The sequence below is a fragment of the Panthera pardus genome, unplaced genomic scaffold (assembly GCF_024362965.1).
Source record: "Panthera pardus isolate Hobbes unplaced genomic scaffold, ASM2436296v1 HiC_scaffold_5, whole genome shotgun sequence".
NCBI lineage: Eukaryota > Metazoa > Chordata > Mammalia > Carnivora > Felidae > Panthera > Panthera pardus.
The window spans coordinates 18,508,329-18,519,321 of NW_026526980.1; the positions used below are offsets into that span (position 1 = coordinate 18,508,329).

The following is a 10,993-nucleotide window of genomic DNA, read 5'->3' on the forward strand; positions in this document are numbered from 1 at the left end:
TCCTTCACAGTAGATGTGATGCAGAAGTATACACTCTATGACGTCATGTGCACACACGCGCAGACTCAGACGCGCACGCTCACACACACACACACACACACACACACACACACCATCTTTAAAAAGAAAGGGGAAGAAAAGCAAAGAGGTAGCCCATACTGTATTACTTAGTTGCCAATTTGCAGTGTGTCCTCTGAATGTCATTCTATAATGGGTTGTAATAAGAAAGGCTTGTATCTATGGGAAGATGGGAAAGAGAGAGAAATGAGTCAAGTAGCTTAGTTACTGAAAAAACGCAAACACCCACTACCGAAATGGCCAGTAGGTACCGCTACTGCTCAAAGCAAGGGCGACTCCAGGAGGGCCTGCTGCTTAATGACGTCTGACCCTAGGCACACACATGAAAAATTCAGTGGATCAGCTCTCAGAGTAGGTCAGTGAGCGTTACTCTCCGAATCTGACGTCAAGTCACAAACTGATCATGAAACACTCAAGACGTAGAAACCGCCAAAGATAGGCTAGCGGTATGTTTCCAAACGTTGCAGTGTTTTCCAAGCCATCTCTCGTTTCCTGCTTCTGCTCACTCAATTAAAAATTTTAACCATTATTAATCACAGACAACTAAACAAACCGATTCCTACTCAGACCTGACGTCCAGTAACATTTAGGTGATGACTCTGCTCTCCTCCAGAATGTGCAAAAAATTAGACATCCGAGAGCCGATTTCAGTATCGCAACCACCATACACACATCTTTCACCCCAGAAACCTCCTCTAGGCTTAAGTGAGAGCCCACCTGCTCTCATTTGACTCGGTGTCCTAACAAGCTAGGTTGTATTCTGTGGCTGCACAGCGTCAGATGCCATAGCGCATCTCAAATGCACACTACGTGGGGCGCCTGGGTGGTCAGTCGGTTGAGCATCCAACTTCGTTCGGCTCAGGTCATGATCTCACACACAGCTCGTGAGTTTGAGCCCTGCGTTGAACTCTGTGCTGACAGCTCAGAGCCTGGAGCTTGCTTCGGATTCTGTGTCTCCCTGTCTCTGTGCCCCTCCCCAGCTTGCACTCTGTCTCCCTCTCTCAAAAATAAATAATTATTAAAAAAAATTATTTTTAGATAAAATGCACCTTCCGTGTAATATAATCTTGTATTTGGAAAAGGGCAAAACTTGTTTCCATAGGATAAGTTAGAAAAAAAAAAACTTAAACTATTTCTAGCTTGTGGGAATTACACATCTTTAAAGGACAAGGTGAAAGTTTTAATGGTTACTAAAAAATTTTTTAAATGTAAGACTTAAGATTTTGTTTAAATGACTAGTTTAAAAAGAAGGGGAAGAAGTATACGTTAAAAACCACTGAGAAAATCTGACCTTGGGCTTGAGGTCAGGGTTAAAATTTCAGCTCTACCCCTTTGTCAACAGGTAACCTTATGGAAAATAGCTTAACTTCTTTGAGCTTTGGTTTCCTCAACTGCTAATAAAAGCATGTCATTCCTGAGTCGGCTCTGACGACTCAATGAGATCATCTGAGTGAAGCATTTCACATGGTGCTACCAAAGCTCTCAGCAAAGATTCACAAACTCGCCATCTATAACTGCAGAATTCTTAAAACATGGACTCAGGGTGGCCCCCATACTATCTCATATATAGTAAATGGCCAATTTGGCCTCCCATTATTCATTCAAACGCTATTTACTACACATCTGCTCTGAGCCAGGCCCCTTTCTATGCTCTGGAGATACAGAAGTAGCCGGAGCACACATGAAAATTCAGATTATTGGAGCGCCTGGTTGGCTCAGTCGGTTAAGTGTCCAACTTTGGCTCAGGTCATGATCTCACGGTTCATGAGTTCAAGCTCCACATCGGACTCTGTGCTGACAGCTCGGAGCCTGGGCCCTGCTTTGGATTCTGTCTCCCTCTCTCTCTCTCTCTCTCTCTCTCTCTCTCTCTGTGCCTCTCCCCCACGCATACTCTGTCTCCCTCTCTCTCTCTCAAAAATAAATAAGACATTAAAACACTTTTTTAAATTTCAGATTAAAATTAAACCACTATAGGTCATTTCTATTAAGTGTTCAGAGAAATTACATTAACGGACAGAAGAGTTGCAAGGGAGGGGACATTTCATTTTGAAGACAGTTTGGAATGGGGATCTTGGGGCCAGAAGGAAGGTGGGAAGGGGGTAAAAGGGAAGAGTCCCCTAAAATGAGGTCTCTGGCGTTCAGACCGGCCGCCTCCTGAACGCTGCCCTGAATCCTACCGGGCTCTCTCCTGTGGTCAAAGCCATACTCACTTGATGCTGTGCAGCTTTCTCGTGACTCTCATGGGAAAGTCCACTTCAAAATATTTACTTGGGAGAAGATCTTCATCCTGAGGAAAAACACGCAGTAAGCTCTAGAATTATGTATTCACTCCTACATTTACTGACCACCTTCACGTACCGAGCGAGTACTAGGCCCCGAAGAGCATCAGGGCACTTAAGGGTTTGACATCCAGGAACGATATGGGCAGAGATGTATTTTCCAGATTACTGTGGTCTCCACGTGGGGAATGGATGGAGGACGGGCGTCCGGGGTTCACAGCTGTCCAGGGAAGAAGTCACGGGGAGCCTGAACTGGGGGAGCAGTGCCTGGGATGGAGGTGGGGGTATGTGGAGGCGCTGGGGGAGTAGGACCTGACAGAATTTTCCAAAAAGCAGATCGAGATGAATCAGAGAGGGTCAGGACACCAATGCTGACCAGCATTTGAGGGATAAAATGGAATAAAACAGCAAAAATCCCGAAGCATCGCACACAGTGGGGGTGAGTACTGTTTTGTGACACGTTTACTTTTTTCTGTGAGGGGAGGATACAGCGGGTGGTAAAGGGCAGGTGCTCTGGAGCAGGGGACGGGGGTTCGAATCCCAGCTCCACCGCCTGTCTGCCGCGAGGCCCCAAAGTCACTCCACTCCCTGGGCCAAGTTTCCCTCCTCTGCGAAGCAGAGACAGGGACAGCACCTCACGGGGTTGTGAGGAGTAATGAGGAAATAAGTACACACAAGGGACACTCAGAACGGGGCCTGCCTTAGTAAGTGCCACGTGTGTGCCTTTATCATTGACTGTCATGGGGACGGGGTGCCGAGGTGGCTCCGTCGGTTAAGTGTCTGACATTGGCTCAGGTCATGATCTCACGGCTCGTGAGTTTGAGCCCCACGTGGGGCCAGGGCCCGCTTTGGATCTTCTGTCCCCTTCTCTCTCTGCCCTTCCCCCACCGGTTCTCTCTCTCAAGTTAAATAAATAAACTTAAAAACCTTATTGACATGGGTACTTAGAATTAGGTCTTGGCCTGGGGTGTACATTTATCTTTACTGAGGGCTGCAGTAAAAGAGCGTGGCAGACGCGCACACACACACACACACACACACACACACACACACACGACCCTGCTCCCCCTTCTGCATCCCCGGCCTGGTCTCCCCTTGGCCCCCTGGCCATCCTAGCACATTCTCTGTCACGTCCAATCAATCCCTCAGCCCCGAAGCATATTCACGAACGCATTCTCTCCTCCTCAGCTCGCCAACTGCACACACTGTAAGGACACCACGGTCTGGACTCTCAGCGACACCCTGCGTGTTGCCTGCAGCAGCTCCCGATGCCCCTGAGGCTTGGGGAAAGAAACAAGGCGCTCCACAACCTGGTGACCTGCCCGGCGCCCCCCCAAAGCGCTCTTCTAACGCCTCCGTATCCACCTGTACTTACATTCCACAAGTACAGAGCCGCTTCCTTAAAGTGGAAAAAAAGACCAAGAAAAAGACACGTTGGTGCCCAGAACCCGGTGGTGGGCCTCGCAGGTGTGGGCCGGGATTAAGGAAGAGCTGGGGTGAGGATGACACCCCTCTTTCTGACTCGAGCAACTGCGCAGAACACCATTTACGTGCACAGTAACGAGCGATGGACAGCAGGGACCGAGAGGGAGCCGGCCCCCCATGACAGCATGACGGGCAGGGAGGCAGCAATCACAAGCAAGCATTTTCCAGTAGGAGGTGACCCTAAGGGCAAGTGTCAGAACTGGGAGAGCCAGCTACCCCTCAGCCCTTGGAAAATCTCAGGGGATCTGGTCTGGGGGACAAAGAGGGAGGGAGGAAGGGGGAGACAGGAAGACAGAGACAAAGACAGTCTCCTGACCCATCAGAAGAGACACGCTCACCGATCTCAACCGTTCTCTCTTGGTGCTGCCGCGCTCCCCTGCCCGTGTATAGGGCAGGGCCTGGTAAAAAGCTGTCCGAAGATATTTGGAGGAAACGTTTAGAGCACACCAGAAGATGACTTTTGCTAGGAAATTCCAGAACACCCTCTAAGGATTTCGCTCACACGATATGAAGTTAAGGACACGCTAAAATTCCAGAAGGCCTGGAGAACAAAAGCAAATGCAGGACAGCATACGATCCTATGGCTCGTCTAGGACTTCCGACTTTCTAAAGAGCTTTCCCACTCATCAGCTACTTGCCCTCTTAAGAATGCCGATTAAGGGGTCACCATGGAGGGAAAGCTTCCAAAAGGCACACTGGAGCTTTTAAGGAACAGACATCTTCTTTCTTGCCTTTGGGGAAGGGGCAACAAATGGCTGCGGGACATGACGCTTCAACTTTTTATTCTGGGATTCCCCGAGCCCTTCCGACACTCCACTCCACTCGCCAGTAGCTCCACATCACAGGAGGCACGGAAGGCAACCGGGACCGTGCATAGCTACCGGAGGGCAGCCGGGGACAACCGTGAGGAAGAGTATCCCGTAGGCTCAAAGGAGACCCAACGTGGCCGACCGCTGCACAGGCTGCCATATTGAGACTGACCCCCTGCGTCCTTGATCCTCTGGCCGTGTGGAAATAGGATTCAAGAGACACCAAGAAGCTGAGGTCCCTTAAAGGGTTTCACTCACCCTTTATTCTTTGTCTGGGGTTGTACTGGCTTTCCTGCACCCTTCTCTCACCCGCTGCTTGAAGGTGGGAGCCTTCAACTGTCCCTTCGACTGGTCTTGGGGCCTGACGTCATACAGAACGAGCTCACACACCAGCGGCAGCAGAAAGCCTGTGACCCACAGCCAAGCCTCTGCTGGTGCAGCCAGGGGACCCTCCCAGGTGGAAGGTGCACCAGACAACAAGACTAGCCGATGAGATCTCCCCTCCTCTTTTACAGAAGCACGTAGAGCTCAAAAACAGGGCTCAGCGAACTTGCTGTAAACAGCCAGTACTCTAGCCTTTGCAGGCCAGACGGTCTCTGCTGTGACTTCTCCACTCTGCTGCCGTAGGGCTAAAGCAGCCACAGGGAAGATGGAAGGAACTGGGAGTTGGCTGTGTTGCAGTAAAACTTTATTTACCAACATAGGTGGCAGCCTAAATTTGGCCTGTTCAGCTCCTGCTCCAGAGAGCAAACAAGCATCATTTTTCTAAAAAGAAACTTAGGTTTTTTAAAACCCTTTAGACTGATGTCATTATCAAAACGAAAAAACTCCACCAAATTTTTCAGACCCTGCACTATTCTCCTTCCTCACTGCTGACAGATGACCTTTCCCTCGGAAGGGGCACATGAGCTTCAGTGTACCTTGCTCAGAAATAAAAATCTCAGATTTAGTAATGATGAACCCACCTACACGGCGGGGGGAGAGACCAAACCACGGGACTACGTTGAAAAGGGTGTCAAGCCCAAAGGAGGAGTTTCTCCCGTGGCTTCTGTTCACACTGCACACATTCTGCCACTGCATTCTCTTCCAGTTCCTTCCACCACGCCGTGCTCTCTGAGGCCCAGAGGCACCGCCGACCTATAGCAAAGAGCCCCCCCCCCCCGCCCCCCCCCGAGCAGCCACAGGGCTCTCTGGAGAGAACAAGGAGGGAATCTGGACGTGGACGAACTGCAGTCCGTTGTTTGTTCCATGCTCCAGCGCCACTGGCTGTCCGACCTGGGGACGTCATGAGCTCTCGGAGCCCGCCTTGCCCCGTCTGGGTACCACCCCCCCACCTGCAGAGCTCTCATGTTCATTCCCGAGGTCACGGATGTGCACGCCCTTCAGAAACGTTAGCTATCTTCTCCTGAATGAAGAATGCAGAGGCAACCGGTTAATACTAAGGCTGTGCTGAGGCCACTGATTTCTCGCCTCAGTGAGAGAGAGGCTGGGGGCACCGATGACCAAAGACCTCATCTGGTGAGCTGATGAGGGACAAAATACACACTCAGGTCGCATTAGGCCCACACACTCTAGTTTATCTTGGTGTACTTCTGCAAGAATCTGGGGAAATGCACGTACCCATGACTGCCACATGACCGACCTGACAGAAGAACCAAGAGAGATCTGTACAAACCTACAAAAAAGAAAACGCAATCAGTGAGATTGCGTAGAGAAAGCAATGAAAGCAAATCAGTGAGATCGTTGTAGAGAAAAGGTTTGGTGCTACAATTCCAGCCCGGAATCAAAGAACAGGCCTGTGGTCCTGATTCTGCCACTAACTGGACCCATTTCCTCTTCTGTGAGTGAGTGTAATTATATCTGCTCTTGAACCCTAACGAAGGAGGTGAGGGACCAAATCAGAGAATGGAGGGGCACCTGGATGGCTCAGGCAGTTGGGCTCGGACTCTTGATTTCGGCTTGGGGCACGGTCTCGTGCTCCGTGGGATAGGCCCCGCATCTAAGCCCCACTTAGGATTCTGTCTCTCTCTCTCTCTCAAAATGAATAACTAAACTTAAAAGGGCTTTGTGTCATGTTACCATCACCCAGCCTTGCAAATCTCCAAGCTATACTGAAGACACCGTCACGACGACAGTAAAGTCTTTTGTTGTCGTCAAAACGGCAAATGCATGGGCCCCTGGTCTCAGCTACTCCACTGGCAGGGCTCTCGCTCACACGCAGAGAATGTATACAAGGATTTGGATCAAAAGCCCTGTTTGTGACAGCAGGAGCTAAGAAGCAAGGCACATATCTAGGGCCCTGGTGACATCACGTACGTGGCTGACAGTGGTTGCACAGCAGGTGCAAGCAGATGGGGACAGGGACGCGAGACAGGCAGTCACCGCATGCCTTTTGAATATATTTCTAACATTTAAAAAAATGTGTATTGACTTATTTTGCGAGAGAGATGGGGGAAGGGCAGAGAGAGAGGGAGAGTGAGAGAGTGACAGGATCCCAAGCAGCCTCTGTGCCGTCAGCACAGAGCCCAATGCGGGGCCTGAACCCACAAACCGAGAGATCATGACCTGAACCGCAATCAGGGGTCGGGTGCTCAACCGACAGAGTCGCCAGGGCGCCCCTGACATTTTTGAACCCGCTGGGAAACTTCACAAAATTAAACAATTGGGGAAACAAGGGGGCGGTATTTTTTAATTTACCTTTAGTCTCCAGAAGGTGGTATCCATCCCAGCCCCAAGATTTAGAATCTCACAGGGACATTCTGTCTTCCCTAGAAATGCCTTTATAAGCTGACGGACGCCATGGACGCGAGCAAAATATCCTGAGAGAGAGACAGAGACAAGCCATGACTCAGTGATGATGGAAATAAGCCTTGCAAAGTTCACCACACCAGAAGGACAAAACGCAACCCTTCTGCCCTTCTTCAGGGGTAGCGGTTTAGGTTATCCAGAGACCTTATGGGAGAAGTAATGACTTTAAAATTCTCTTCCTTTTTTTTTTTTTTTTTTAAAGCCATTTGAACCAAAATAAGCACAATCTATCTAATGGTTGGATCAACTACCTTAAGGAAAACGCAACGCCCCCTAATTCTACCTATGAAAGAAAAATATTTTACATCAAAACATGGGATCTAAATGTCCCTCTTAGAAATGTGTCTTTTCGTGGCTAAGTGAAAGCTACTCAGAATTCGGCTGAAACTCAAAATTGGGAGACCCTCTGGAAAGTATTCTGGGGTCAGGAAATGGGCAGATAAATGTCAAAGCAAAGACAGCCATGTTTCTTAGCGTGCTCCCTTCATCTCCATCCTGTGCGGGTTAGAGCCTGGATGTTTGTAAAACACCACAGGCGGGGTTGGGCGGGGGGCGGTGCACAGGCAAATGGTGCCTAATAAACTGACTTGTTAAGCTCTGGCGTGGGAAGCTGGAACAGAGGAGACAAGAAATAAGAGGGTGAAAGGAAGATAAAATTGATCTGGGTTCTAAAGCCCTTCTGCTTACAGTATTACTATTTTAAGAACAAAATTTGAGTGGCATTTATAGACACTTACTGCAATTTTACATAGGGATTTCATGTCTATGGATTCTACTAGTAAATAATTTGAGCTTGTCTTTTTACATGTCTCTTTTGGGGGGCCTGGGTGGCTCAGTCGGTTAAGCGTCCGACTTCGACTCAGGTCATGATCTCAGAGTCTGTGAGTTCTAGCCCCCTGTCGGGCTCTGTGCTGACAGCTCAGAGCCTGAAGCCTGTTTCAGATTCTGTGTCTCCCTCTATCTCTGACCCTCCCCTGTTCATGCTCTGTCTCTCTCTCTGTCTCAAAAATAAGTAAACGTTACATGTCTCTTCCATTTTACTTTTCTAGTAAATCCTTTTTACCGTGGGTTACAGAGTATCATCCACAATGGACTGGACATTGGAAAAATTTTAAAAATGCTCCCCACACGCTGTTTGGGAAGCACTCTTCTACTGTGGTGCCCTAGTCTAGCGATGCCAACCCAGGGAGAGGAAGAAGGAAGGCCGGAGGGCTGACCTGCTGCCCAGGGCCCCAGCACCCAGGGCACCATGGTGGGGCCCTGCCTCTGCAGCGTCTGTTAGGAAAGTGTCCTCAAGAGCGCGGGAGGGAGGCTTAAGGCCTCTTAGCCAGGCCTCGTCCAATCTTACTGATGCCTAGTTTCACCCTCAGCTCAAAGTAAGTACCATGTCCTTATTCTCAGGAAGCACCACTTTAAAATTTCTTCGCATTTCTCATTGAAACTACCCATAGGATCCATCTTTAGGGCCAAGATGCCCTGCACCCACAAGAACTAGGGTCATTTGGCCAATTTCTCAATCTGGCTGAGACTAAGTCACCCTCCTGTCTCAAATCCTTTCACTGCCTTGATAGAAATCACTTGTACAGCCTAACACTGTTACTATCACTTTAACAAGGCCAAAAAAAGTCATTCCTTCCATGAACAAACAGTTCATAGTAAAAGATATATAAATGGCTCTTAAACATATAAAATGATCTTGGGGCACCTGGGTGGCTCAGTTGGCTAAGCAAGTGTCCGACTCCTGATCTCAGCTCAGGTCATGATCTCACGGTTCAAGGGTTTGAGCCCCACATCGGGCTCTGTGCTGACAGCATGGAGCCTGCTTGGGATTCTCTCTCTCATTCTCTCATTCTCTCTCCCTCTCTCCCTCTGCCCCTCCCTGCTTGCAAGCAAGTGAACTCTTGCTCGCTCGCCTGCTCTCAAAATAAACATTTAAAAAATATATTAAAAAAATAATCCTAATGATCTTCAACTTCACCCAAAAATAAGAGGAATCTAAAATAAAATTACTGTAAGATACCATTTTTCATGGATCAGATTAAAACAGATGAAAAGTTTCATAATACACTGTGTTGGTGAGGATGTTGGGAAATAAGCACTTTTCATATACTACCAGAGAGAAGGAACACTGCAACTCTCATGTTAAGAATGAATCCCTATGTTCTACTGCCGGCTTTGAAATGGAGAAGGGGCCATCTTCCATGGAATGTAGGTGGTTTCCAGAAGGTAGACAAGAAAAGGAAATAGACTCTCCCCTATGGTCTCCAAAAGAAACGGCCCTGATGACACTTTGATGTTAGCCTAGTAAGACCCATATTTGACTTCTGAACTTCAGAACTGTAAGATAATAAATTTGTATTGTTTAAAAAAAAAAAAAAAACCAATGAATCCCTAAAACCCCAGGCCTCTCAGCTGATGAGGGAATAGTGAGAAGGGAGGGGGTCACTTGCCCCTGTTAATTTCGGGGGCCTTCCTCTCCTTAGACAGTCTTACAAAATGCTGGGTGTAAGGGTCATGCGAGTAGCCAATGTTTACTGCAAACCTGGAAGGGATAAAAAGGAGGCAGGTGAGTAGACGTCAGTAGATTCAGGTTCTCAGGAACCAGGTCAAGGAGGAAAACCATCTACTTCACAAGGCCAACACACTCCCATTTATCACTCCGTTACAAATGTAAACAGACTCAGCCATCCGCCCAGTGCTCACTTACACTCCTCTCACCCTTCCCACGGCGGCCATGTGTCACCTCTCTTTATTCTGACTGCTAATTCCTTTCCCAGGACCCTGGAGAGCATATCACCTCACCTCATACCTCACCCAGAAGACGTGCAACCGTTTATTCACTCGGCAAACTCACTGGCCAGAACTATTCAGACAACCCTACTCAACCAGAAGTTCTGGGTCCACAGGAAAGATCTAGAATTGTTTTGTAAAACTCGATAATGACTCCCTAAGCATTTCCCCCAGCTCTGTCATTTCACGTCCCTTAAGGAGTAAAAGGAAAAACCAGGAACAAATAAACAGAACAGCTACAACCTAGAAAATGCCATTGTAGTTTATACTCTCTGGCATGCACTACAACCTGGAAAATGCTACAGTAACCTAACCTCTCCCCAGGCCACACGACAGGGAATCAAAGTTCTAGTGTTCTAAGCCAGGGATCTGAAACCCCAATGACCACTTAAGGTCTTCTGGCAACCATGAGTGGAACCAGCCTTCGGACAAGGACATGTAATGGAAGAAACCTGGATCCTTAAGGCCGAGCCACTGTGGGCCTGCACCCCGCTCTACCTCTCAACAGACATTTTGAGAGTTTCTAAATGTCTTTATCGCTTAAACCGAACAGAGTCAGGCTTCTGTCACCTGCTACACCCTGAAGCATCCTAAGTGATATCCTGAGTGTATGAGCTCATTTCCGTGTTTCTTGATGACCAAGCTGAGAGGGGAAGGGGTGCGTGACTGTTACCCAGCTAGAGTCTGAGCTCCCAGAGGCAGATATGAGATCTTCTCTTTACGTCCACTGACAAGGCTTACCGC

General features: G+C 48.5%; 1 long non-coding RNA gene across 2 annotated transcripts; it reads right to left on the bottom strand.

Annotated features, from left to right (window-relative positions):
- Positions 1–175: 175 nt before the first annotated feature.
- On the bottom strand, positions 176–7,456 carry LOC128774866 (uncharacterized). Of its 2 annotated transcripts, XR_008419337.1 has the most exons (4): positions 7,349–7,412; positions 6,272–6,326; positions 2,289–2,365; positions 176–237 (listed from the first exon to the last, which is right to left on the bottom strand). It is a non-coding gene; the product is annotated as an uncharacterized LOC128774866 (long non-coding RNA). The 2 variants fall into 2 exon arrangements; XR_008419336.1 differs by lacking the exon at positions 6,272–6,326 and having other exon boundaries at positions 7,349–7,456.
- Positions 7,457–10,993: the final 3,537 nt, after the last annotated feature.